This window comes from Dermacentor andersoni, chromosome 3, assembly GCF_023375885.2.
Source record: "Dermacentor andersoni chromosome 3, qqDerAnde1_hic_scaffold, whole genome shotgun sequence".
NCBI lineage: Eukaryota > Metazoa > Arthropoda > Arachnida > Ixodida > Ixodidae > Dermacentor > Dermacentor andersoni.
The window spans coordinates 24,487,111-24,514,694 of record NC_092816.1 but is presented as its reverse complement, the minus strand read 5'-3'; the positions used below and the strand labels follow the sequence as shown (position 1 = coordinate 24,514,694).

The 27,584-nt window shown below is 43.6% G+C and overlaps 1 long non-coding RNA gene across 2 annotated transcripts in view; it reads right to left on the bottom strand.

The window, feature by feature from the left end:
• Positions 1-264: 264 nt before the first annotated feature.
• The window catches only part of LOC129387932 (uncharacterized), an 81,036-nt gene continuing 53,716 nt past the window's right edge, over positions 265-27,584 (bottom strand). Inside the window, exons 1-3 of one of the 2 annotated variants that reach the window (XR_008615084.2) lie at positions 16,779-16,907; positions 3,402-3,479; positions 265-1,431 (exon numbers count right to left, since the gene is read on the bottom strand). This is a non-coding gene — a long non-coding RNA (uncharacterized lncRNA). Of the gene's footprint in view, positions 1,432-3,401; positions 3,480-16,778; positions 16,908-27,584 lie in introns of those variants that run through there. The other variant, XR_011892977.1, reaches the window with a different exon arrangement.

The following is a 27,584-nucleotide window of genomic DNA, read 5'->3' as shown; positions in this document are numbered from 1 at the left end:
CATGGAGGTTAAACGGCAGGTTTCGGGAATCCTCAAACTTCTATCTAGGCGAAATCGTACCTAACCGCGAAGTCATGTTCAGTCCCGGTAGTGCAAAGCCCACCATGCCTGCTATCCATCTAGGCTTTATGTTCCACCATATTTCTTTTTGTCGCCAATAAGCGCGCATTGTGGTTTAAGGTTGTTTACAATAAAACTAGTCCATTACAGCCTTTGTTTTCTTGCTGCGAAGGGTAGTGATTGTTCAACGGCAAACAAGCGACAGTGCCTTTATTGATTTTGACTCCCTGTCCGGCATTTCAGATCCTGAAGAGAGCTAATCAGAAATTCAAATTTAAAGACAAGAACACAGTATGCGGATGTCGAAAAAGTTTGTCAGGACACAAGGAAGTATTGATTCGCAGCCTCCTCGCTGAGCTTATCGCAGTGCTAGGTGATCAGCTCCTGACGCACTGAAATTGCGCCGCTAGGGGAATTAAACTGTTCGCCTTCCTCCTTTTTCCCCACCTGGTGGTGCTATGTGACTGGCGTGCCTGCCTGCATGTTATGACAGCCAATGTTTTTCCGAAGCTCGACGCATATGTTTGCTCATGCAAAAAAAAGTTCTGTAATTTCCTCGCGCCATTTTTTCATAATGCGCCGACGCTTGCACATGGAAATCAAGGAGCTCAACGGCTGCAGTCAGAAACGAGAGAGAAAAAGAGGAGGAGCTATATAGACCACATGGTGTTTGAAAATATCGGTGCAAGCACCATAACTTAAACTTCCAATCATGTAGTATGGGTTCTTTTAATAATGCGATTACAAGGCTTCGAAATTAGCAGTAAAAACGGACGTATGGGGCAAAAATGTTTACCCTTAATTTTCTACTCTAAAAACATATTAAGAACGATAACAAGCCTATCTTCTTGCCATCGAATAAGTTTTTACCTCCCGTCCGGGTTTTAACTTCCACATATCAGCAGCCTTTGGAAAATATAAGATAGATGAAATGACAGAAGTACCATAATGGAGACGAATGAACGCTAACTTCCTATCTAGTATTTGGTGATCGCACACTTTAGTGTCTATACTTGCGCATACCAGAGCAACGATGAGAAGCAGCTTCAGTGGTGACAATGTAGAGCCTGGCACTATCGGATAAGTCAGAGTGAGGATAGTCCGAGCAAAGCGAACATCGACCACAATCGACCCGTTGACGCCAGATGACACCAAGACGGCTCAAGTAGCGAATTCCGAGCAGCCGTCATCATTCAGAGTGTTTGCCAGGGGTTCTTTATATTTCTCTTTTCTTTTGAGGATCTTTCGACTGCAGTCGTTTGTATGGTCCATGTGAGTTCGACCCAAGAAAGTCGATCTCCGACCTTTTCTTCCTCTTCTGAGTGCAAGTGATGTTCACAGCCGACGACGAAGCTCCACGACGATGGGATTCTGGGAAAATTTTAGGGATTCAGGTTATACAAGAGAACGCTTTCAACGGAATTAACTTCCTCTGCGGGAAATTACAAGAGCTTCACAGTCAGTTGATACACTAAGGATTTATGCGTTGGCTAGTTTGTGATGAGGCACAACAGCTGTTCTTGAGGGCTACTTATCACACGTCACATGTGCCTGAATACAGGATGGCGTCGGAGACTGTACAGGGGCGCTGTGTTTTCATGTTTTCTCATATCATATGGCTTGTTACTTCCACTTACGTAAAAGACCACGTTAAGAAATTTGGTTGCTTCCTTTCCCGCTCGGAGAAGAGGAAATCCATTAATCTATATAGGGTGACCCAGCTAACGTTAGCAAGCTGTTCAACGAAAAATAAAGATTAAAACGAACACTCTGCAAGACACGATTTTAAGAGCTGCGATTTTCGGTCGTTAGACCTCTGACAACCGAACACAGTAAGCTTTAAAACTGTATCTTGAAGCGCGTTTTCTTAATTTGCTTTCTTTCGTTGAACAAGTTGGCTAACGTTAGCTGGTACACACGGTAGATGTTAAATCCTGTAGACACCCCCCCCCCCGTCAACAGGATTCATACACCGTATCTATCAGCTATCATACTATCAACTATATACACCGTATCTGGTATGTATGTATGTATGTATGTATGTATGTATGTATGTATGTATGTATGTATGTATGTATGTCTGTATGTATGTATGTATGTATGTAAGTTGTATGTATGTATGTATGTATGTATGTATGTATGTATGTATGTATGTATGTATGTATGTATGTATGTATGTATGTATGTATGTATGTACGTATGTTTGCGTGCGTGTGTACGTGAGTTTGAGTTTCTCCTGCTGCTTGAAGGGCACTGTAATAAAATGTAAGCAGAACAAACACTTATACAATACGTTTAATTGGTTTACCTCCCAATTGTCGTTAGTTCTCAAGGTTGTTCTAAGGGTAAACATAATACACCGACTAGACAGTCTATATGAAATTGACTCTGTCAGAAAACACGTCATAAGAAACTGAAATATAGTTTTGGTGCCATTATCTATATAAAGGAAAGGGTCAGACAACGTGACATTGCGTGATCGGAAGAAGTATTCAAGCTAATAAACTGGGAAGGCTTAGGAATGAGGATCAACGGTGCATATCTCAGCAAACTTCGGTTTGCAAATGACATTGTCCTGTTCAGCAACGCTGTTGACGAGCTACAACAAATGATTGTTGACCTTAACAAAAAGAGTATAGTCGGCTTGAAGATTAATATGCAAAAGACAAAGATAATTATCAATAACCGGGCAAGGGTGCAAGAGTTTAGGATCGCCACTCAGCCTCTAGAGTCTACGAATGAGTACGTTTACCTAGGACAATTACTCACAGGGGACCCTGATTGTGAGAAGAAAATTTACAGAAGGATAAAAATGGATTAGAGCGCATATGGCAGTCAGCGTCAGCTCCTTACTGGCAGTTTACCATAATCATTGAAAAGGAAGGTGTGAAATGCTGCTGCTGATGATGATTATTATTTTCTGCTGTAGTTTGGCACTAAATGTGGTGTCACACACACGGTGTTATTGACGATCTGAGAATGTGATGTAGCATAATGGCGAACCTGGCGCCGTACAAGCACGTGACAATTTAGCGCAACCGCCCATGTAAAGTGCAAAACATCCATACTATTGCCACAAGGCTTTCAACACGCGTATACACAAAAGAAGCGTCTATGACTTTCATTTACGCAGTTATGTTTAAGAAATCACCACACATGTCACTCTACACAAAATGACTCTAAACAGCACGAAAAAAATGAAGCCTCCGGGAGCTTTGGAAAAAAGTATCTACTGTGACCGGAATACCATTGTCGGCGTGAGAAATGAAACGAAGCGAAACACACCCATAAAAACAAGAATAGCCGAAATCAATAACCAATTCAGCTCGGAACGAAAATACCTTTTCTTCGGGTGGCTGCGTCGTTTCCATAAAATGACCCGTTTCACCATCTCCGGATCTTCAAGCTCGAGTTGAGTGCTATAACAAAGAAATACAATGTGTGAAAGGCATGACTTGAAAGTGAGTCGGGTGTTGTACTTTCTTGATGTCCGCTGGGAAAAACGGGGATAGTTGTTATACATTTCCAGCACAGTTTTCTTTATTTTTTGCCGGTAATGTGAAAAATATTTCAAATTGACGAGCATTCGCCGTACTGTCGTGTTGAGACAGTGTTGATTGTGTAGAGGGGACAACGTTAAGCGGAAATCTGTGGTCGTACTTCTGGTAGATGACTTTGGGGAATAGTATATGACGGTTACGTGACGTGGCATTCTGCCCGACATCTCGTTTGAGCGTCTCTCCGACTGGTTCGGCCTACCAGCGTCCACTGAAATTGTTATCCAGTTAAAGAGATGGATCCAGGATAATGCCTCCTGTAGAACGTCTAAAAGTTTTAAAGCGAAAGCTTTACTAACCGCGTGGAGCCGAGTTTCACCGTCGCCAGCAATTTGACCATCATTTGACCGCAACCGCGCCGTAGCCTTGGCAAGGCATCACGCGACTCGCCGCGCCGACATTCGCTGCCACCGCCGGCTTGGCGAATGCGCTCTCCGCACCTGGGTCGCCGTCTGACCACGTGGCTCGCCAAGCGCCTGGCCAAGAGGAGCGCCGCGCTCGCCTAGTCAGTGCTAGAGCTTGGCCAAGGATGAGAGCGAGGCCGGGCCGTCAACTCTGAGCGTTGCGCGGGAGCAGGAGGCTTTGAGCCATCGTTGCCAAGCGGCGTCTGACCACCCCGCGGATATCGCATGGCGAGCTGCTTAACTGGAGAGAGTCCGGAATGCAACAGGCGTCGCACCGTCGAGATCAAGGTAGCGACCGCGTTCAAGCCCTGTCCGCTTGTGCTTCGAAGCTGCGCGTTTTCGTGGCGTCTCTTTGCATGTCTAGCACTTTGCATGGCACAGCAGGCGTCGCACCGTCGAACGATGCGTGTCTACCCAAGCCTTACCACAGTCATGTATAGCCACCGACCGACTCTGGAACAGCCGTCATACCTGGCTTAACGGTGATTTTATACCTAAGTATAATAATTACGGCTAAATCAAAGGTTATAAGCAAGTGAAACCAAGTGTTAACCAGGATAAACAAAGCTTTCGCTATGCGTATCCCGGGTTAGCTGAGCTAAGCCGAAGCCAATTTTTCTACCGCCACTCGACACGAATTTCTGTCAGAGCACTGTGGAGCTACTTTATGTGCCAATATTTTCAAACCATTGTTAACGCCAAAATATGGGATTCAATTTCACTGTGATTCAATTTCTATGTTTATTGTTTGAAACGCTTCATTCTTCCTTTTGTCATTGATCAACCAGTGTCGGAAAAATTGATGCAGCAACTGCACTGGTAGTTGTCTAAATATGCGCAAGCATTCTGCCACTTGCTCATCTCCACGTAGTCCGGTGTCATTATCAATGCTATGGAACTTAATCCGACCATTATATTTCCTTATCAACCATCATCAGTCGTTCGCTTATCATGTTCGATAGCGAACATGATAAGACAGGTTTAATTAAGACAGAGTTCATTACGGCACTCGTACCCACACCCATTGGTGCTAATTATGGGGGAGTTAATCAGCCACAGTTAATTAAGACAGAGTAAATTAAGGTACTCGTACCCTCTACTTTTGCGGCGAGTCTAAGCACACGATCTGTGGTATTAATTTAGATGAATAAGGGTTAATCTAGCGAAGCTATTGCAAAACCACCACTACATTTGCCGAGGGGGGTATGCAATGCTTTGTTGATGGTTCGGATGGCTGTTTTGAGCTTGTTATTTACTCAAACGTATGCTGTTTTGTGTTCTGGGTGATTTATGGGTTATTGTAATAAATGTATGCACTGTTCGCTTCATTTTGTTGAGCGGTTATAGCCTCTGCCTTACCTTGGTATGAGTCAATGCATCTTTTGCTTGCTGACAGGTATATGAGCTATTGATTAAAGGTATATGAACCATTCATTGCCTAACGTGACGGATAAGTACCTCGTTGGGTCGGCATAGAAATGCTTAGGCATTTAAAAGAAAACTGTCATATGCACAAGTAGCTTCTTACACTGGCTAGGTCGCTCAGCACTATATTGTTGCCATGTAGGCGCAGCCACTTGGGGCACAGCATAGAGCACGCCCTTACAATATACGCTTTGTAGATAGCGCACTACGCCCAGGTCTCTAATATTGTTAGAAGCTTACCGGTGCTAAAATGGTTGTCATTGCTTCCTTTTTTGTGTAATGCGTATCATTTATCACTCGTTCTTAGACAATAAATTGTTGCAGAAAGCTTAGCTACCTAGGTCGCCAACAATCTCCATTTCACGAAGAGATCGATAAACACACTGTCGAACAAAAGGACTCGTCCTTTTACAAAGCTTTCTGTGTGTTTCGTCCTTGAAATTACATTCACCGACCCGACACGCAGCATCACAGATTGTCGCTTCTGCCCCCTTCTCTTCTGTCTCGGTGCATTCTCACAAAGGCGTCGTCTGTAATGATTCGTAATAGACGCGATAACGGCAACTGCAATGTCATATATGTTCTGTTCTCGTCCGCTGAGCATGCCAGAAGTCAAGTCCGGAACGGAAGAGTGAATAGCTGCCAATATCAGGTTTCTTTAGTCGCATGATGATTTCCGTTGTCGAGGATCTATGCCGTATTGGGCGTTGTTCACGAAACGGCTCCTTTGTTCCATTGTGCGCACAACATCGAACGAGATCACTCGAAGTCGCCGGCTATGCCTGACTCGGCGGCACGGAGTTCGTACTGAAGGAGCATGAATGCTCTCTGTTTGTTCCTTACCGCCACCTCTGCGTGCTTTGTGGCTTGAAATGGTGAGAGAGGTGCCTTTTTGGCAACAAATAGTCCTAGCTTTATTTTTTTTTATCTCTTTATTTACTCAGACCTTGGAACCTGGAAGCAGACACAGGCACTAGCAGTGGCTGTGACTAATAGCCTCCCGCGCTGTAACCTTTGCCGCATGACTAAATAAACGTCGAAGCTAGCTCCTTTGCGATTCATTTCCGATTGCCTCGTGCAGACATCGCTTATGCACTATTGACATGTCAGCCTTCCTAACTCACTTTGGTAAATACTTTACTTGTTCTTTGTTGAGCATTTCTTTATCGTTTTCCAGATTGGCCACGAACGCTGTGGTAAATATATATCAGAAAATGAAATATAAACTAAATATATAAAAAAATATCGTTAGAATATGTCTATCTTTTTGTCTGTGTACGCTCAGTACGTTATTACGGTGGGTAAAAAACAAGCTCCCAATAATTTTATTCCTTACCTCCTCTTTAATTTATACGTTGCAGTAAAGCCGATACCAATGTACGCGTTGATCTTGACAGGTGTAGTAGAGCCCTACTGCTATATAGGTGGTTAATTGCAAGGAATTGGCGTGTATACCACGTTCATCCAAATGTAACCGTACAGTTAATACTCTCTTTCTCATTCACAGTTTATTACAAACAATTTTACATTAGAAATTTTCCTCGTCACCATTGTCATCATCATCCCTATATGGTTTCGTAGCCTGCCTACACCGTAATAAAAAAAAAAAGACATGAGAAGTTAAGTGCAAATTATATGCGCAGGTATACGTACGCAAACAATAATCCATACTTTTGACAATTTCAGAATGACTAGACGATTATGCTTATCTTAAAAAACCCTGCGATTTAATTGTGCGCTTGCATGTGCACTCTATTCTGAAATATAAGTCAAGAGCTTACAGACATGAAAAGGAAAAGAAACACAGTCGTAACTCGCAATGTTGAACGTGGCAGTAAGTTCGATTGATGAAATGTTCAGAAAACGAAGAGATCAGCTACATGTGCTCTCCGATCAGCGAATTGTTGCAATAATACGCTAAGTCAACAAGGCCGCTTCAATAAGAGAAGAGAAAACAGAAGAACAGAAAAAACAAAACCGGTGATCTGAAGAAACCAAGCAAGAAAATTCATGTACCAGCAAGAGTTTGCCTAAACACAAGTACCTTTTATACACGTTCGCATTTATTGTTCTTATTGATAGCAATGGCGCATGCATGAAGGTTCAGGAAATCTCATATACTCTCTAGCAATGTGTATATATATCGTTGTTTGACTGTATCCTTGACAGAAACGCTGAAAGCTTAATATAGTACTTGGCTGTAATGCAAAAGGACGACTCGATTCTGAACCACCTTGCATTGTGAAACGCATCCGAAATGTTATCCGAAATGAATAATTGAATTATTTTAAAGGAACGAACTTTTAAGCGTATGACGTTTGAATAAGAAAGCAAGTGCTCTAACTTTCTTCAAGAAACCTTTCCTATTTCCCCGCATTTCAAACGCAGCAATGATATCATTAGACAAGCGCAAAAGCGCTTTGAAGTAGACTTATTGCGTTTAATAAAGAAGACAGTACAATACCCTATTGCAAAAACCAGCGTCTTCCAGTGTGAAACCAGCGCGTTTTTGGCACTGGGTCGCACTGGGTACGCTGGCGCTCGCTGGGACTCACTGGATACCAGTGAGAACGCTGGATAAGAGCTGGGTCACACCGGAAGAGACGCTGGTTCCACTGCCATGACGCTGGGGCGCACTGGTTTGTGCCGCACAGGCGCAGGTTCGCACTGGAAACTGCGCTGGTTGTGTTTGTGCCGCGCTGGCTCCAGTACGCAAGGACGAGCGCTGCTAAATCTTAAATGCTTTAAACAATTTCATCGCTTGATACTGGTCTCTTGTCCCGAATAACGCTATATCTTGGGGTCATAAAACCCTATTTGGTGTCGCAGCTAGCAATAAAGGTGCGCGAGCTGGCCTGTTTATTCGTGGACATTTGACACTGAAGATATCCCTTTCGTGTTTTTTTTTTTTAATTTTCCCTTTTGACTGGGCGGGATAGCTAAATCCTTGAACGAAACCACGCAAACGCAGAGGACGCCGCGTTTTTTAGTAGTTCGCACGTTACATATGACTGGAAGTTGTCGCCGTTGTCGCAGTGTTGTGGAGTGGACATGAAATGCTGAAGTCGTTCAGACACGCGCGAAAGGACCCCGAGTTCGAAGCCTATCGCTGACTAATATTATCGCACCGATAGCAAAGCTGAGGTGATCGGCACGTCTAGGCTCAGGAATCAAGAAGTCTAACAAGGATAAATCACTCTATATTTCAGCTTTCGCATTGGTGTTCTTAAACAAACAATTTTTTCATGTCTACAGTGCCAGCACAAGAAGCAATGACCGCCGATGTGACGCGTCATAGACACAGGTATATGTGCTATCGCCGATGGCTCCCAGCACTAGCCTGCGTCTCTCTGACGAAGATATATGACTAGACAGACGTGTTGACTGAAAGGCATCACTGAACTAAGAAAATGTTGCATATCCATCGCGTGAAGAACAAGAAACGGCTATCGAAATCGGCAGTAACAGCCCATACGGCGTCCCGGGTCGGCGGTTCATTTAGGACTTTTTTTGAAGTTAAAATACCAATCGCAAGTGAAAATTTATGTTGTGACACTACCGAGCATGCTACTGAATACGGACAGCACATTTTTAATTTTAGTGCAGGCGTGAGTTTTAGTTGCTGGGCGATAGCGCATCTACCATGTCTGTGCGAGACGTAGGTCTGCGAAACTAAAACTGCATCTCTATTTTGACATTGCATATTATCCGCTTATGTTCGTCTGCTGGTGTGGCGTAGTCAATAAAGAAAAAAAAAAGGTGGTGTGGCGTTGCGGTAAAGCGCCGGGCTTCGGATCTGTAGGTCGGACGATTGAATCCTGGTCGGAGCAGTTTTTTTTTTTTTTATTGCACTAAAACGCTCTTTGTTACTTTCTGTATTCAAAAAAATATATACGGTGTCCAGCCACCGCATATTTAACGCGCTAGAGTTGTTTTTCGCACGAGTAGCCGCGCCTTCCCAGCGCCCCAGCATCCAGCGCGTGGCACTGGGCCCATAATCCGGCGTACTGGGTCCCAGTGGCACTGGGTTTTGCAATAGGGTACTGCTTATTATGCCCACGTGCGCGTGCCCATAAAAGCGGCTGCGCGCTTGTATCTGTGTTTATTCTGAGGAAGGCCATCGCTTCTCGGCCTTTTGGCTAAGATCAAAGTGTAAAAAAAAAAAAAGGCCATGCCACGGCCGAAACGTGAAAAACAGCACAGATGCCATTTTCGTAAGTGTGCACCTTCGTTTCCTCAACTATATATATATATATATATATATAAAACAGAGAGAGAAAGAGAGAGATTATCTTCTTCGCTGCAAGAGGCAAGGAAGAAGAATATTAAAGTCAATGTTCGGGCGCCCATGTTTGTCTGCGCTCGTAACCTCTTGCTGGCGTCACATATATCTAACAATGAGTTTAATTGCAAGGATTGTTTCCGATGTTCTTCACTGACGGCGCGGTGCCTTATTTACCACATAAAGACAGAGCGGAAAAGACAAGTATCCGCAAGAAATATGTGTCAGCGTCGGCGAGAACTTCATTGTGTGCAATGTGCACTAAGTGTATCAAAGCAGGTGCGCTTCGCAGCTATCGCTTGTCCGTAGTATTCTGGCAAGGATGCTCGCAGACACTAACCTAGGTGACCAATATGGCGTAGTTAATTCCAATCATTTATATATATCTCTCTCCCTCGCATTCTTTTGTTGCTGAAACATCCGCAAAATTAACTTTTCCGCTTCCATTCTTTCGTGTTATTTCACGTTTTCCATTTCCAGATCTCCCATTGGTCCATACTATTTTATCTGAAACCTCTGGTCCGCGTGCGCCATTTTCTGATCCTTAAGCTAAAGCACATCCAGTACTCTCACAAAGCTTGCATATATTGAGAGGTAGTCCTGCAATAAAAAGAACGTTCTCTACCACTTCTGCGCTTCATTCTTTCTAGAAAGCCTAGAAGTTTAGTTAAACCTTCCCTCTGAATGCCTTTTGAAGGGTCTTCCAGGGTCGTATTTCTAACTTGCCTCCCTCCGAAACAAGTTTCTGGCTGTAAGACACTTAGACACAGTTTAGTAACAGTTTTAAAAATGAAGAACGTGCGAGAGAAGTCCTGAATCCGCTATTTCACCCCAGCCCGCCACGGACACGCTTTTGATTAGTTCATACGAAACTTTCTCTCTTCCTGGGAAGGAAGCCGTCACGCAATCGTCAAAGAGAACACCAATTTTAAAAAAGCGGTACACAAGTGCGTTATGCAGGTCCCACGATGCGCGGGTGTCCAAGTGTTCGAGTATCTCATCGTTGTTCATCCTTTTACAGCGTGGTACAAGATAGTACAGACCCGATGGAGATGAACAGGCCTCAAGCTTCGGCAGCGATTCCGTGTCTTCGTCCTTTAAACTTTGCTACGTCAATAAATCGATGGCCGCGAGCTATTGCGCCAGTAGATGGGTCTCTGGGAAACCGATCAGGTATAAAAAAACTTGCGTGGGTTTCTAGAACTCATGTTGCATATGTTGATAATTTATCGTATTCCGTTGTTCTGGCCACTCTATTTGCAAAAGACGTGCTTTTTTCCCAATCCCCCTTTTGAGGTAAATTCGACGTATTCTGGGATACTGTATCTTTGCTTTCAAATGCGGTAAACTAAAACCAGTCTTCTTTCTTTTCTCGCTCCTTTGATTGCTTCTTGTAAAATGTCTGTTCTTTTTTTTTATGTGCATTCACGTGCAAGAGCGAGGATGAATATAAAAATCCACTGGCAGGCTTTCTCCCATCAACTGGTCGCCTGGAATAGACGGACGCTCGCAATACAGAGCACGAGACGTTCACTGGGCGTTGAAAAAATTGTTCTGTGCTGCAGGTAATAGTTTCCGCAAGACATACTTTGTAAATAGATTGTTGCGGCATAAAAGCACACGCTCAAGTGGAAAACCACGCGGAGTTATTGCAATCGTCGAACAAAATATTACTTACCGATAACTGAATAAAGGCGCAATCGACAAAGCTCTACTTTCACTGCTTGCAAGGCGAAAGCAAAAGGATACCACATGGAATCACAGAACCCACAATACGTAATGCTCTTCACGTTGTTTACATGTGGGCCGAAGATAATTTGTAATGTTCGGTGTGGGGTTTAACATCCCAGAACTCAAAGCGAGAATTCTAACCCAATATGAAATGCTTTCACCAAAATAAATTCTTTGTCTGCGGTTCAAGGAAGTTCATATAACTGCTTCTTTCTCCTACACTTAAGTGTGCTCGACAGACATTTGAAGGAACATATAAACAAGAAGTATGTTCTTGAAAAGTATCCACAGAAAATAAAGAAATAGGTGTCAGGCGAAAAGCGTTTTACGTGCTTCTATACTAACCCCCGTATTGACTCAAGTGCGTTTGAAAGCAACTTCCTCGCGTGTTGTTATTAGCTGAAGTGCCTACAACAATTAGCCTGAGTGGCCAAGTTGGAATAGTTCATTTCTGTGCCTTTCCGCAGGCTGGAATGCCTGCGAACTGGATTATCAGAATGAAATGTAGGCAGGAGCAAGAAATACGTTCCAAAGAGCCAGCCATTGATGTCGCAAACGTTGGTTAGAGTTGGTTGCAGGAAGAGTAACAGAATAATTTAGAAATGACCACAAAAATGCTAGCAGTAGAGTGTCAGTAGCAATTCCCTAGCATCTACAAATAAAGCGAACTATCAGCTGCAACTTAACTTTATGCCAACGTTTCTCTTTTTTTTTTCTCCAGTATCTTTTCATCATTTGTTCCCTGCCTTCCTAGCAACGTTCAGCGTATCCATAAAATGACCACAAACAAAAATGTGGTTAGCGCCCCGTAAGGAAACTGACCCAGTCGTCGATTAGCGTCAGAATTACAGGTGCTGCCATGTTTATCAGTGCTATTTTGCTTCAATTCAAAAATCCTGTAAAGGTTGCTACATCTTTTTGTCAGTAATATAGCGAGAAATATTTCAACGAGAAATAACATTCATGAGGGACTCAAGCGGGAATTGAGATAGCAACGGCGCAAGTGCGAAATAGACGTAGGTCTATGTAAGAAAATTTTTTTTTTATTTGAGCATAATGCGCAATGTAAGAGAGAATAATTACAAATTGAGGGTCAAATTTCTGAAGCTCGCAAACAGTGCTTGTCAATGCCGGAGCACATTCGGTAATTTCACGTTGACTGTTACTGTTAGCTGTGGCTCCGGAATAATTTCGGCCCCCTGAGGCTCTTGATCAACTTTCACAAAAATCTGCAAGTAGACGAATTTTTTTGCATCCTGTCCCCATCCCAACGCGGCCGCTGCTGCCGGTAATCGAACCCGCAAGCTCGCGCTCAGCAACGCAACACCGTAGTCATGGAGCCACCACAGCAGGTAGAAGTCGTTAGCCAGCTTATAGTTGCTACAGAGTGATTACGCCTGAAGACAGACCGAGAAGTTTCGTTTTACCTTCTTTGAAACTGGAGGAAAGCAGAACCACCTTCAAACAGCAAGGCAGGACGCCCCATATTGTGATTAATCTTACTACGCTGCCATTTGGGTTTCCCTCTGTCCCTGGCATACACATGTGGAGGTGGTCCCGCTTCTTTGGTAACAAACTGTGCGGGAGTGGTCGGCGAGATACTCAGACACAAAGGCACAGAGGAAGATACTAAATTCGTATGGCAAAAACTAGACGGTCGCTCAAGTGATGATTGCTGATTGAAAGGAACGTACGCGATGAGGCTGGGCGCGTGAAGACAATGCAAGTCATAAAGAGTGTTATTGGAGGCCCAGCGAACCAGCGTAGTCGCCACTGCGCATGTGGTACCGCTCGTGCGCCTTGGCGTCTACGTTTGTCCGCTGGGCCCACTGGCCCGCTGTCTTTTTTTTTTTTTGTATCTGCTCTAGAGCGCTTGTCTAAAAACATGAACCCTTCATTAAGGAAGAAACGTACGTGCATCTACTTTCTTCAACCTCTAAAAGTTACTGAGAAAAAGGAGGTACAATAGCACGTGTTCGCAGCTTTGTCAATGGTCAGTCTATATGTTCCGAAAATACAAAAAAAATTTAGGAAGTGTCCAAAACATTTATACGATTGCATTGGCATTTTATTATTCAATAGTAAACAAGACCATAGCGTAACAGGTTTCATCGCATCCAGTATCAAACAACGTAAGCATGCTTCATTTTGTAGGACCCTACGTTCTATTCTCTCTCCAAACAGACATACAAAGGTGAGGAGAAAATTGCTACTGTACTTATTTTTATTCATAAACTTGCAAGCACATGTAAGCGCACCTTCTAAAGACAGATGAAGGCCTAGTAGAGCCGAAGCCTTTAAAAGACAGAGCAGATGACTCAAAGCACGAAAATTGCGGTACATAGGATCAACAAAATGGAGACGAGGAAAGCTGTATGGGCGCAATCTAGTATTTAAGCAACCCATGTGACACGAACACTTTTCTTCTCCATAAAAGTCAATGGACACTGAAGTTCTGAGTACCGTCTAATCATTACGTCCCCCTGACAACAAAGAAGTGAGGTTTGGGAATCGTAAATGCGTTTGATCTCAAAAGGCTCGTAAACTGCAAAACTTTTAGAAGGTTCTCTTGTTTCGCGTCAGCGGCATCACTATCCATTTCCTGTTTTAGGGCATATCTGTCATTAAAGCTCTCTTTTTGTTGAAATACATCATTTTCTGAAAGCGCTTCTGCTCTGTGAAAGGTGACGGCGACAAGCAGTCAGTTTCTTCCTTCTTGACACATTCGTCGAACATGTCATCTGGAGGCACGTCTTTACTTCTGCTTATCAGTGGAAGCAACAAACGATTTTCGCAAAAATTACCAAGAATGGCGCCTGAACGGGCGTTTTTCAGAGAGAGAGAGAGAGAGTAATATAGGAAAGCAGGGATGTTAACCAGTCAATAGTCTGGTTGGCGACCCTACGTTGGGGGAAGGGAGAAGGGGAAGCGAGAGAAGGGAGAGAGAAGGTGGAGATACGTGTACGGACAGCACTTGAGTTAAAGACGCTCGCGCAAAGCAGAAGTTCTGAGAAAGCATAAAAGTGCCTTATCTGCCTTCTGAGTCGTTGATCGGTCGGGACGGTGCTCTAGTAACGTCTGTTCACTCAGAAGACGATTATCTAATTTCCTCAATTACCCGCCGTGGTTGCTCAGTGGCTATGGTGTTAGGCTGCTGAGCACGAGGTCGCGGGATCGAATCCCGGCCACGGCGGCCGCATTTCGATGGGGGCGAAATGCGAAAACACCCGTGTACTTAGATTTAGGTGCACGTTAAAGAACCCCAGGTGGTTGAAATTTCCGGAGTCCCCCACTACGGCGTGCCTCATAATCAGAAAGTGGTTTTGGCACGTAAAACCCCATAATTTAATTTAATTTTTTTAATTTCCTCAATGTGTTATACAAAGAATGTCTTTGTGCTTGAAATTGAGGACAATGGCACAATAAGTGTTCAATGTTCTCCTTGCATCCGCAAACATCACATGCAGGACTATCAGGCATTCCAATTAGTGCTGAGTAGGCATTCGTGAAGGCAGCTCCAAGCCATAACCGGCACAGAAGAGACGTTTCGCGTCGGTGTAGACCGGCTGGAGGTCTGAGTTGAAGTGACGGGTTTAGTCTGTGCAGTCTTGTGCGCCTTGTGTGTGCGGTGTTCCACTCTGCTAAAGAGATCGTGCGTGCTAAAATGCCAAGTTGTCTCGCGGCGTCGGTCCTTGAGAGAGGAATGGGGACGCAGCGGTCTTCTTGGTTTGATGTCCGAGCTGCCTTATCGGCGTGATCATTTCCTATGATACCGCAGTGACCTGGTATCCACTGGAAAGAGATATCATGGCCTTTTTCTCTTAAGTGATGGAGAAGTTCCACGATTTCGCACGTCAGCTGATCGTGAGCTGCATGTCGGAGAAATGACTGCACACATTGCAAGGCCGGCCTTGAATCGCAGAAGACTGCCCATTTTTCAGAGTGTCGAAGGAAGGGTACTGGTGATGCGCAACGTCGACACAGCGAAAACAAAGTAAAATGGCACAGGAATGGGGAAGCGAAGTGAACGTAGAACTTTATTATTGCAGTCTCAAAGCCAGCTTGAGGACAAGTGTCAGGAAATACTTCTTCCATTTGTGCCTCCTTTTTCGTGGCCAGCAAAGCCTATATGGACTAATAACGTTATGTAGACATAAGTCGCAAAACGTCTGCTTTGAGTGTCCGATTGTTGAGATGTATTATGCTTGAGCTATCACTTCATCTGTACACCTTGTTCCGTATGATGCTAGCCAGCGGAGCAGCTCCTACTAATCACAGCGCGTGAACTTCAGGAACTCCGTGATTCCGCAACATCATTCAAGCCGCCAATTCTATTCTCCTCATATCTCATCGATTTCAGATAAAATGCCAGCCAATAATCAACATGACTGAATGACTGAGCACCGACCAACTTTAAACAAGTCCAGTGAACGAAAACATCGCTATCAAGACTCATGTTGCCTCAAAGAAAGGAGGGGTTAGCTTGAAGAAGAATGAACAATCACCGCTTTCTATGTGGTTTTGAAAGCGGAGTATCTGAGGCAGAAAAAGGGCTGCAGGAGCGAGCAGAGAAGTGTATGACCCTGAAATTTTAGAAGCAAAACATATAAACATCGAGGACATGCATATGCTGTCCATTTCGCAGGGAATTTGCAGTAAACTAATACAAAAGTGCCAGGTTAAGGCTGAATGTTACGACGGATTTAGTTGCGCTAACGGTTTCGAGTGGAAGATAGTTGGTTAAGCATGCAGCTATGAAGACATTTTGTATTGAAGATAATACCCCGTCTAGAATTGCACATTACGGAAGAATGAAGTCGAGGATCCAAGAGGCTCAAACGAGATGAGATAGAGGAAAGGAATGAAAAAAGTATGCTAGGAGTTGGAAAAATGTATTTTGGTAGTAACTCGACAACGCTCAAAATACTATTTATAAAATAAACAATTCCTATAAATCTTTCTGTATGACTCACCTTCTGCTAGCCGTGACATAAGCTCTCGCAGAAGTCATTGGGAAAATATAGCTATGAAAAAGTTGAGTACGAGAAGACAAAGAACAAGAAAGAGAATGCCAGGAGTGAGCTCGGAGGAACATTTACGCCGGAAACGAGCAGCAGGGGTAACGTGCACCTACTTGCCGTCCAGAGCTCCGCCGTGATCTGAGCTCACGTCGATAAAAGCCAATCAGTGCTCGGCTCTCACCCCACATATAAGCCAAAAAGACCCATCTCGTGGTAGTCAAAGCACAAGCAACCAAACCGTGTCCTAGTTATAAAGGTTTATTGTTCGTTCTTTTCGCTAGTTCCTTCGGTTACTTACCGAACAGTGGGAATCTGCTGTTTCCGAGGAGCGGTGCCCTTTTTGTGTCCGTACACGAGGAAGGGTAGTCCGCGTAAGACTTCTTTGAGTTCCGGTGGGAGATTGTTTCCGGAATTTCTTCCGGAGAACGGAAGCCTGAAAACATTATGCCAAGAACACGGGGGTTACTTGCCTCATAGCTGCCAGTGGTAGATCAGAATTCCGCTGAAGTTGTAACAGACAGAAAACAATTTTACGAAGTACGTAAAGGCAATGTATAAATCTAGGTACCTAGGTCTATCACTCACAAGTGACTCTGATCATGAGGAGAAAATCTCGAGAAGAATAAAAAATGAATCGACATTATACATATGCACATATTACATTTGGTGAAAATAACGGCCACGTTATTGGTTGCGCGTAGGCAAAATTCATTTTTGAGGAGGAGGGGGGTGTTAATTATGGCCTGTGCGATAAATTACGTATTGAAGCACTGTAGAGCGCACATAACTGAGCTATTATTAGTGGCGCAAGCTTTAACAAGCAGCCCTGGCATTATTACAGAAGCCACCAAAATCCAAATCACCAAATATCGGATTACCATTATATGGTAAATCTTTGTGTGAAGATAGATCCAAAACAGCTTTTGTAAACTATTCTTTAAGCAACTGTTTGAAAGTGTCACACTCCTGTTGTCAGCTACGTTTCCCAATGTTCCAACGTAACTCTGCTTTACAAAAAGCTTACACCTAATAGAAATGGGGGACGCGGGAGGGAGTGGATGCTAAGTGCTATGTGTCGCATAATTTTAATGTTTCTTGCTTAATTAGTAGCGTAATAACAAATTACTGTAGGATCGTTTGCCTTTCTTCCTTTTTTTGCCATTTCTATGTGGTATGCGAGGTTGATCCAGTGTCCTCAGTGAACTAAACGATATACGCTTTTTTATGTATAGTGACAGAAACTGCCATATAATACGTGATGTGTAGGCAAAGTTCAAAGTGCATATTGCATACAGCATGCATTACCACATCATGTCCTACCCCCTAATCGTTTTACATAAAAAGAAAAGCATACAATGATAGCACATTCTAACACATGGGGCTGAAACTTGGACGTTAACAAAGAAACTTGAGGTGAAGTTAAGGACTACGCAACGAGCGATGGATCGAAAAATGTACGTTAGGCGTAACGTTAAGAGACAGGGAAAAGAGCAGTGTGGATTAGAGAGCAAACGGGAGTAGCGGATATTGACACGTGCACTGATTTACTCTTTTCTCGGGGACTGCGTTTCACCCCCTAACAACTTAAAGTTAACGCTTATGGCAAGACGAGTCTGCATGATTTGGAACTTATCCGAATGTTATCGTTGATTCTATCTGCTGCGTATGTTCTCGGCGAACCTTGTATGATAAGATTGTATGCACGAGGCGAATTGTGTAGTAATTTCTGGAAGACATGCGGGCCCCAGTGATGACACTGGAACCTTCGATGATTCATCTATAAAAGCCGACGCGCTTGACCAGCTGATCAGATTTTCGACGATCGCTGGCTGTGTCTGCCGCTGTCGTTATGCTTTGAATGTAACGTGCTTTAACGGACACAAATTACCCAATAAAAGGCTAGTTTCGTCATTCACAGTTTTGCTACCGTGTTCTTGACCATCACTACAACGTGATAATATTCTAGTTGACATTAGGAGAAAAAAATATGGAGCTGGGCTGGCCATGCAGTGTGTACGGTGGTCGATTAAGGGTGCATTAACGGTGGTCGATTAGAGTTACAGAGTCGGTGCCAAGGGAAGGGCAGTCGAGGACGGTAAACAATTAGATGGCGGGATGAAATTAGAAAATTTTCAGGCACAACTTGGAATCATCTAGCACAAGACAGAGACCATTGGAAATTGCTGAAAGAGGCCTTTATCCTGCAGCGGTCATAAATATAGGCTGATAAAGATGATGAAAGGGAACGGATAAACATAATACTCAAGATTGCTTTAAGCATTGAGTTCGAAGTAATGTAATTCCAAAACATGCGGTGGTGTTAGTAGAATGAAAAGGCAGGAAGTGGCGCTTTTAACAGTTCATTTGCGAGTTTCTTGTTTATATTGTTGGTAAACTTGGTATGGCCGACCATAGAACACAATATGCCATTCTATACTTCGTTTGAAATCACCGTTGCATCTATGTATAACTGTTGCTGCCGCCTCCCTCTCCACAATAAAAAATAATACAAAAAGGATGTTTTTTCTTAATTATTTTCTTCAAATGGCATTGAGGTATAACAAGCGATCTGCATATGTATTACACGCATAAAGATTTCAAGGAGTGAGATAAAATATTGATTGATGTTTGTTTTGTATATTAACACACAAAAATTAGAAGCCTGCGATAATTTATTAAGCGATAGCTGTGTTTCGACTCCAAGATAATCGTACAGGTAAGGCAAAATAGAGGCAATGACCTGAACTCTTGTTATCAATATCCTCGTAAACGTCGCATCTGCGCTTTGGTCACTCGGCTTGTCGGTTCTTGACGCTAATCTTCTGAGAGGCGGCTGTATCCGACTGAATTTTGGCCACATGAGACAACACTATATGCTCGATTAGAAGACTGAGCAACCCCTTATTTAATCTTCACTGATTACTGCGCACAGACGAATAAAATAGAATAATGTATGTCAATTATGGTTCGAGGTACATTTGAGGAAGTGAGTACGGGGAAAGCCGAATTGGATTAGTGTGATTCATTAAGAAAACTTGAATCACATACGAAGATGCATAATGAGGTAGGTGTCTCTCTGATGTTAGCCCGCGGCCGCACCCACTCCTCGAAACCCACACAGAGACATAGTTGCTTTCCGTTTCCTTTCGCGTTGTGCTAGTGCGCCCTACAACTCCGTGTTACAGGTGGTTATGCCAGTTTGCTGATTTCGTCTCTGCACGGAGCATTCCCGAGATTATATGGTATTCGTGAGTTGGCTTTGCCGCGGAAAGTTTCCCGATGCGGAGAAGCCGCCTCTACAGATGGTGCTCTCTGCAATCTTGTGGTTTGGCCAGGTGGCGTAGCATGCCTGAAAGCCTCGTGTCGCTGATGCACTTTCCTTGCCTAGACGCAGAATGCACTTGGAAAAGTGCCGCTGCCTTCACAAATTAACCCGAGGGAGTAAGTTTCCCCTGCGGGGCCCATGCACGCAGTTAGCGTTGTGGCAGCTGTTAGGCAATCACTAGAGCACCTGTGTTAAAGGAAGCAGAGGCAAGAGGTGCTGATATAACTACGGATAAGCGCACACTGCTTCGTTTAACGACCTGCACGGATGGAACCTTTCCTCCAAGAGAGGGAAGAAAAGAAGAGGCCTCTATCTGGGGGTACGTACATTCCGTTGGTTCTAACGACCTACTATCGTACAAACCATGGGCGCCAACAGTGTTCTTTATTAAATGTTAAGAAGGAAAGCGTAAGCACAATTTCGCGAATAAAGCACCCATAAGACAAGCGCTGTCCTGTTTTGTTTCCCTCTATGTGCTCCCTTTGTACTATCTTGAGCACGCTTTCTTTTTTGGTGAATCTCGCTTTCTTGGCCCAGTTTTCTAACTTTACCGCATGTTTCTTGCTCCTCTTCCACACGATCATTATCATAATCATTACTCTCGCTAATAAATTCCCCTGTCTTCTTTACAAACACTCATGTAGTATATAAATATACAAAATACACACCTGCGTGAGATTACACGAGAAACTAATATCCTGAGGGCCTGCCTCCCCCCGACAGCGGTACACACGGGCTTGTTTTACCAGTGCGCACAAGACGCTGGGACATGCGCCACACTAAGGAACTCAAGGAAACACATTGGAGTCTCATGAAAAGAAAGTGCTTTGATGTGTTTCGCCCGCGCCAGGGAAAAGAAGGGGAAAAGCTTTTTTTTTTCCCCGCAAACTGCCTCATCCCTCTTGCTTTATTGTTTCTTTATTTGGCTCGTTCACTATGGTCTTTCTTTTATGTTTTGCGCACCTGAATACAGGGTCCATCGCTCGGTGTGCGCTGCCATTTGGCGCAGTGGGATTTACGTGTACGGCTTTACGGCCAAGTGATGTTTTCAGGAAAAACAGAGACGGTGCTACTCCTCCCTATAGCTGATGTTAAGATGGCGCCATTTTTTTAGTGTCCCTCTACGCGTCGCTTGGTCAGCGGCTTGTTGAAAAAATGTTACTGCAACGAAAAGCAAAAAAAAATAAGTAAGAAGCAGAGGGATGCGACAAGTTAAAAGCATAAGGGTTGTAAGCTTTGGTCATTCTAGCAGAGGCCGTTCAAACTTTGTCATCAAAGTGTAAAAGGTTAATTTTTTTTTTACTCCTACATAGGAGCACTTTCTTTTCTGAAGGGTACCAGAAGCAAACTTTATTTCAGCGGTTCCTTGTTTCGTGTCTGGTGTATACATCTATAGCGCAAGGCGGACAACGTTTATAATTTAGTTTTATCTATTCTCGGACCTCAACATCCTCAACTGAATTCGCCTAAGCTATACACGTGACAGGATGCGGGCAGCCGACATAAGGCACCTACCAAAAGAGCATTTAATATGTCACGGGACATTATAGGTTCAATAGCAGCTTATACTTCACAGTACACAGTAAAATGCCTAAATTATTGTGTCCGATGGCAGAAATATTGAGACACTTCAAGGTATATGTTTGACTTTTGCAGGTCACACGCCTGATGAATGACTCACTCACACGGCAGGACCACAGCGAATGCCTTATGGCATAGTATACCCTTCATGAGCCGGAAGTATTGGGTTAGAATTCCGCTCCCACCGAACTGGAGGCTTCCAGTGTAGAAGCGGACTAGGAGCGGCCGGATAGGCTGACTGCCCTCTCCTTCAAATGTGTTTCAAATGTCTTTCATATATATATATATATATATATATATATATATATATATATATATATATATATATATATATATATATATATATATATATATATATATATATATATATATATATATATGTATATATATATATATATGTTATCTCCACTACGTGACCGGCTTCCCATACTTCACGTACATTCTTCTTTCACTTTCAAGGAGGAAGTGCGTATTAAATGGCTCGCAAACAAGAATTCGCTGAACTACGGATCGGATAACTTACCGTCACTGTTAGTGGAGTCGCATTAAAACTTGTGTACTAATTTCCCATGTGGCACCTTATCAAGTGCCTTAAAAAATCTGCAAATAAGGCGTCCAGTTGACCCGCCACGCCAAGGTTACATGAAAATTTGTGTACTGTCGTTACAAGTTGTGTTATTCTCGTAAGGTGCTTTGTGAAGCCATGTTGATGGGGGGATGATACAGTGGGCATTTCGTCAAGAATGTGCTTCAAGATCAGATTTGCCAACAGTTTATATAACATGTCTTTGTAATAGATATGGGCCGGTAATTAGGCACTAATAATCGAGGGAGCTTTTTGTGAATGGGATTAATAAGCGCTTTACGCCGCTCGTCTGGAATTACACCTGTTGCAATTGATAAATTGAAGAAACATCATAGCCTGGTAGAGTAGAGTCTTTCCGCGTACAGACGCAGAAATGCATTTGGGATAACGCCCCGTCCCGAGGGCTTTTTTTCTTTATGTTCACATTAGGAAGCACAAATACGATTCATTCACGTGTTATTATTAGACCATCGTCTGTGAATGAGCCTGCGCTCCGAGACGCGTAATTATCACGCCTTGTAAAGGCATTGTGAGAGTAATAATTCAAATACCTTGTAATTTGTCTAAAGTCGGTAGTTGCACCGTCCCCAATTTTCATTCGAAAAACATCCTGCCTAGCTTCCTTCCAAAACGCCAGAACTTCTGGTGGTCGCAGTTAATGAACTAGAAAGATTGTGATCAACGTAAGCACTTCGAGATCCCCTTACGTTTTCTAATAAATTTACATCTGAATTAAATTATTGTTGTTCTTCATATGGCTTAAATGTTCATACCCATAAAGGCTTGTCAATCTCTGAACAAGCCCCAAATATTTTTTTTTGTTTTTTTTTTGTAAAGTATTATCAATTTTGACTAAATGCATTACATGGCAGTGCAAAGCTTCAGAGCTACATAATTATTTCCCCTGTGAAGCGAAGTAAGGTACATCATTATTTTGTCATTGCTTGTTTGACGGCGGCTATTTAGGAGGGTTCATCATTCTGCTGCCCTCTGGCGGGCAGGTTGACACACAAAGCTAGTGGAAGAACAAGAAACACACGCTAAACGCAAACTGTCAACTGGGATCTGTGAAAAAAGAAAGCAGAGTTTATTCCAGTAACTGCTATCAGTAACTACGAAGTTACACCAACTAAGCCCTTTTCAAGCTATGCTTACTTCCATTAAGGAAGGCCTGGTTTCGAGTAGGGAGTGGCGCTGCAAGCTTTTCCGGCGTAAGGAAACAGCAGACTTGCTTTCGCGATCATGCGTGTCCCGTGCGCTTAAAAGCGTAAGCGTGTTAGCCGAGAAACTTTTCCAGTAACGGAGTCGATCTAATTTAAACATATCTCACAGCGAAGCCGGGAGAACTCTTTACGCTTTTGTTTGCGCTCGCTTGAGACACCGCTCCGCATACTAAGCGCAAAACGCAGTGAGAAGGAAAGGAGGAAGACAGAGGGGGCGTTCGAGGCATTCCTAACCAAGCTGTTTATCCTGCTAGAGGTTCCAACTCTCGGTGTACGAAATGAACATCGCTTCTCTGCGATGGAGCGCCAGGCGCGCACGCTTCGACGCACTCGTGCGGTTAAGAACACGACCAACGGGGAGTAACTCAGCTTCTATCCACGAAAGGAATTCTAAACGCGGGAACGCGCGCACGAACTCACACGCATCCACACTCGCTACAGCAACCCGGATATGCACTGCACTGAAGAGAGGCCGCCTGGGAGCTTGCGATCCCTGTGTTCTCAACGACGAAGCGGGCATAATCCCCGCCGCGCTTGAGAGACTGTACGGAATGCAATCGATAGGCGGTGCCCAGATGGACTGGATGGAGTTTTCTCGAAATCAGATTCGCATGGGTTATACGAAACGCCTAACTAACGCGTTAATCGTGACGTGTAAAGTCTGAATTCGAAGTCCACCATGTTACTGCCCCGCCTTATGATGCCAACGAGAAGGGGTGGAATAGTAATACATTCAGTAGGAATAGTCCAGAAGTATTTGGTTTCGTATGCAAGGTGTAGACTAGGAATGTTAAGTTAGCGGAATGGGAAAGGTGGTTGGAGAGCGGTGCACTTTCGTTTTTTGTCTGACTAAAGACGCACTGGTGCATGCAACAATGACCCGCTGTAGAATGGGAAGAGGGCGGTAGCCCGTCGAAAGTGCTTAAGCCGAGGAGAATATTTTTTGCGGAATATGGCGTTTAAATCTGTTCTCGGTTCTTCAACACAGGATGAGCGGGCAACGATTAACGATGATTGCGTAACGTGCCTCGACATGTTACCCAAGCATGTGCTCCCGCGTACCCTAATTTCCCCTCTTTCTATTTTTCCAGTTTCCGCATTCAATTATCTATCTCCTGCGGCAAGTGTGAGAGAGAACAAAAGGAAGGGAAGCAGGAATAACATGGGTACAATGTGCAGAAGCACTCGTGTGCTCCGAGTGTTAGATGGACGTTAGAAGGAACGGAAAAATCATTTAAAAGCTATAACGTGTCCTTTGAAACCTTCATTTTTTGTTAATTTCGCGATGAAATGTTCATTACTGCCACTTTTCTTCTTAGATTTCGCGCCGAAACACCAGCTTCCGTACGTCACTGCGACGTGATGGATTCAATGCCATTTCTCGAATTTCGGCCGTTTTGAGCAGACGTCGTCGAAGCCCATGACGCCACGGATAACTGCCGCCGAAACTTCGTCAGCGTCGTTACGCTCCTTTCGCTTTTGCGTCATTTCTGGCTTGTCCAAACCTCCTCTCACCGTAAGAGTAGGTGGCTAACACACATCAACTTGCTTTGCCCTTTAGAGTCCCTTCACAATGAGTCCGGGGCTATATACATGGTTATTTCTTTAGCTTCACCAAATTTTTTAAAATTCGTTGTGACAGGTAGCACAATTATAGCCCTCGATCTGAATTAGTCGATGAGGCAGCCGCTACTTCTGCAAGAAATCAAAATGCCTAATTGTATAATTAACATAATTACACTAATTATATTTGTAATCACACACATAACGGCACACATTTCAATTTACGACTTGTAAATAGCGCTTCCTTAAAGAAGTAAGTGGAAGAACACTGCCTTTTTACCGCAAGGTTGACAGTGCATGTCTAGAAGCCGGTGCCTCCCTCACAATTTGTTTTAAGCCTATATGCCTTGCGTACTCGGTAGCTACAATTCGTAAATTTAAATACGTGCCGTACAGTAATAAGATAAAAAATCAATTAGCGTAATTATGTTAAGTATCCGATTAGACAGTTTGATTTCTTGTACAAGTAATGGCTCCCCCATCTATTTAGATCGAGGCTTCGAATCGAGGTATCAGCCACAGGCAATTTTAAAAATTTTGGTGCAGTTAAAAAAAAAAATACTCAAAAGAACACCTTCTACATTACCTGGGTCTGCTTATTGATTCCGCATGCGACTTTCCTGAAAAGCTGCGCTCATTTGGCGACTAAGCGCTGTCAGGCTTAAGAGGAGGAAAAGGTGACCCATACTTATAATTATGTTAGAAGAAACTAAACACTGGCTGAAATCCAAAACAAGACAGAAGTTCACAGTAAGATGGAGGCTTGAAGCGAATAAGAGTAGTCGAACAAGAAATGACGGCTCGAGCACAGTTTCGACAAGAGTGCTGGTCTTCGCCAGGACATCTTTAGTCTCACTCTCGATATTAAAGCATATCTCTTCAATGTCTACATCAAATAAACTCTCTACACTTGCTATTTCTTGGGAAATCTGAACCCGCGGGATTAAAAATGCTTGCTTATAAGTAAAGGTTATTTTCCGTCGTGGTCAACCATGCTTCTTGAGAGAACCAGTGGCAGCGCCCTCACGTCTCTTACCCTTTCGAGCGCATTTGCTTTCTTTGTCTTAGTCTATCCACCCGCCTATACTGCGCCCCCATCAGGAATGGAGTAGAGTGAGCTATGTCCACGCTAACGAGGAAGGCAGTTGTTGCTCTGACGAAGACAACTTCCTTTCTCAAAGCGTTTGCTAAAGGGATGTCTCTTGTTCGACGAGTGTTGACCGGTATGATGAGTGACTGACCGGTATTGCTAGCAGCGCGCTCCCTAAATTCACGACTATAACAGCTGCCGTTGTCGGCCCGTAAACATAGACAGCTACAGCGTAATATATCGTTAATGGGTGAAACGCTGCCGAGATGACCCATCACACGATTACTGTTGAAGTTAATGCGTTACCATTGAATCGACGCAGCGACGCAACGTATTGCCATCGCCGAAACAGGTTATGTACGAAGCGTGTACTGCAGCGGGACTCTTCTTTCTCCGTATACTCAGTAGCCCAAGTTGGTCTGATGGTTGATTTCGAATCCGGTTATCTCAGGACAGCAGCCTGATGCGCTACCCATTCGGCCACTGACTACCCAGTGACCCAATTAAGTAGACGGGAAAATGATTACACAGATACAAACATAGATAGTTACATAGATAGATGAATAACCCCCGGAAATTACGTGAAATACCTTAAGAACGCTAACGCATTAAAAACAAATTAGGTTTTGGCCAAAAAGACAGCGACGACAACATTGACAACAGCATCAACGACGGTGAAATTAACAATAACAACAGCATCGATGTCGTCGTCATCATTTATTCCTTATTTTCCTTTATTCATCAATACCCTGCAGCGCCAAAGGCGTTACATCAGGGGGATTGCAACATGGAATAAAATACATGTTCTTCCATACACTGCATTTGCTTTTTAGTCAGCCTATTGCGCTGTTTAATTGTTCGAACAAAAAATGAGTTGGCATATATGTTCGTCTTGGCAGAGTATCCACAGCAATGACCACGCAATTACTGACGAAGTTGAGAAAAGCAATATGTCAAATACACAGACGCACCTAAATAAGTCTAAGAACGACTTATGATACCTTAAAAGTCTCCATAAAAAATATTAGGCCCCGCCATACAACAAAAAGCCTCTTTGTCGGTTGGCAAGATTATATCATTTATGCAGATGCGAATAACTGCCCATAGTATCATTGTATAGGCAAGCTAAACTGCTCAAGAAAATTGTGTTACCATAAAAACGAGGAACGCGTAAACCGGCCGTGAGAGTCTCTTTGTTTCTTCTTGTTTCGACAAAAACAAAACACGATACCAGGCAGGTATTACGGGTAAAAGCCGGAATAATGAGCTTTGAAAGTGAGCTGAAAGCTTTAGCGTTTGTGTATTGTTTTATCCTCGTACGAGCTCTCCGACAAAGAACATTGAGGTCTTTGTTTGCGCCTGCTCAAATGGGAGTGCTGCGTCGGAACTATGGGTGCCGAGGCATTCACAAGACGGAAGCGAGAGTGCAAATATCAAGCTGGCATTTTTCTTTTTTTTTTCTCCCTCAGTGAACACCGTAATAAGCAATTTCTACCACACGCAATGCCACACTACAGGTAGAGATTATTAAAGAAAACGAGAAAGACTTTGTATGTGAGTTTGACGGATTGCGATTAGAGACTGCACCGTCGAATTTCTGGGCGTAGCTGTCTGATTATTAACGAGATAAGAGAGTTTTAGCTTAGGCTAGGCCCTTCGCGCTTGCACGTCCCATACGCTGAATCATTGTGACTGTTACCGGCTAATAACCATAAGAGCCACCCTAACAACGATGA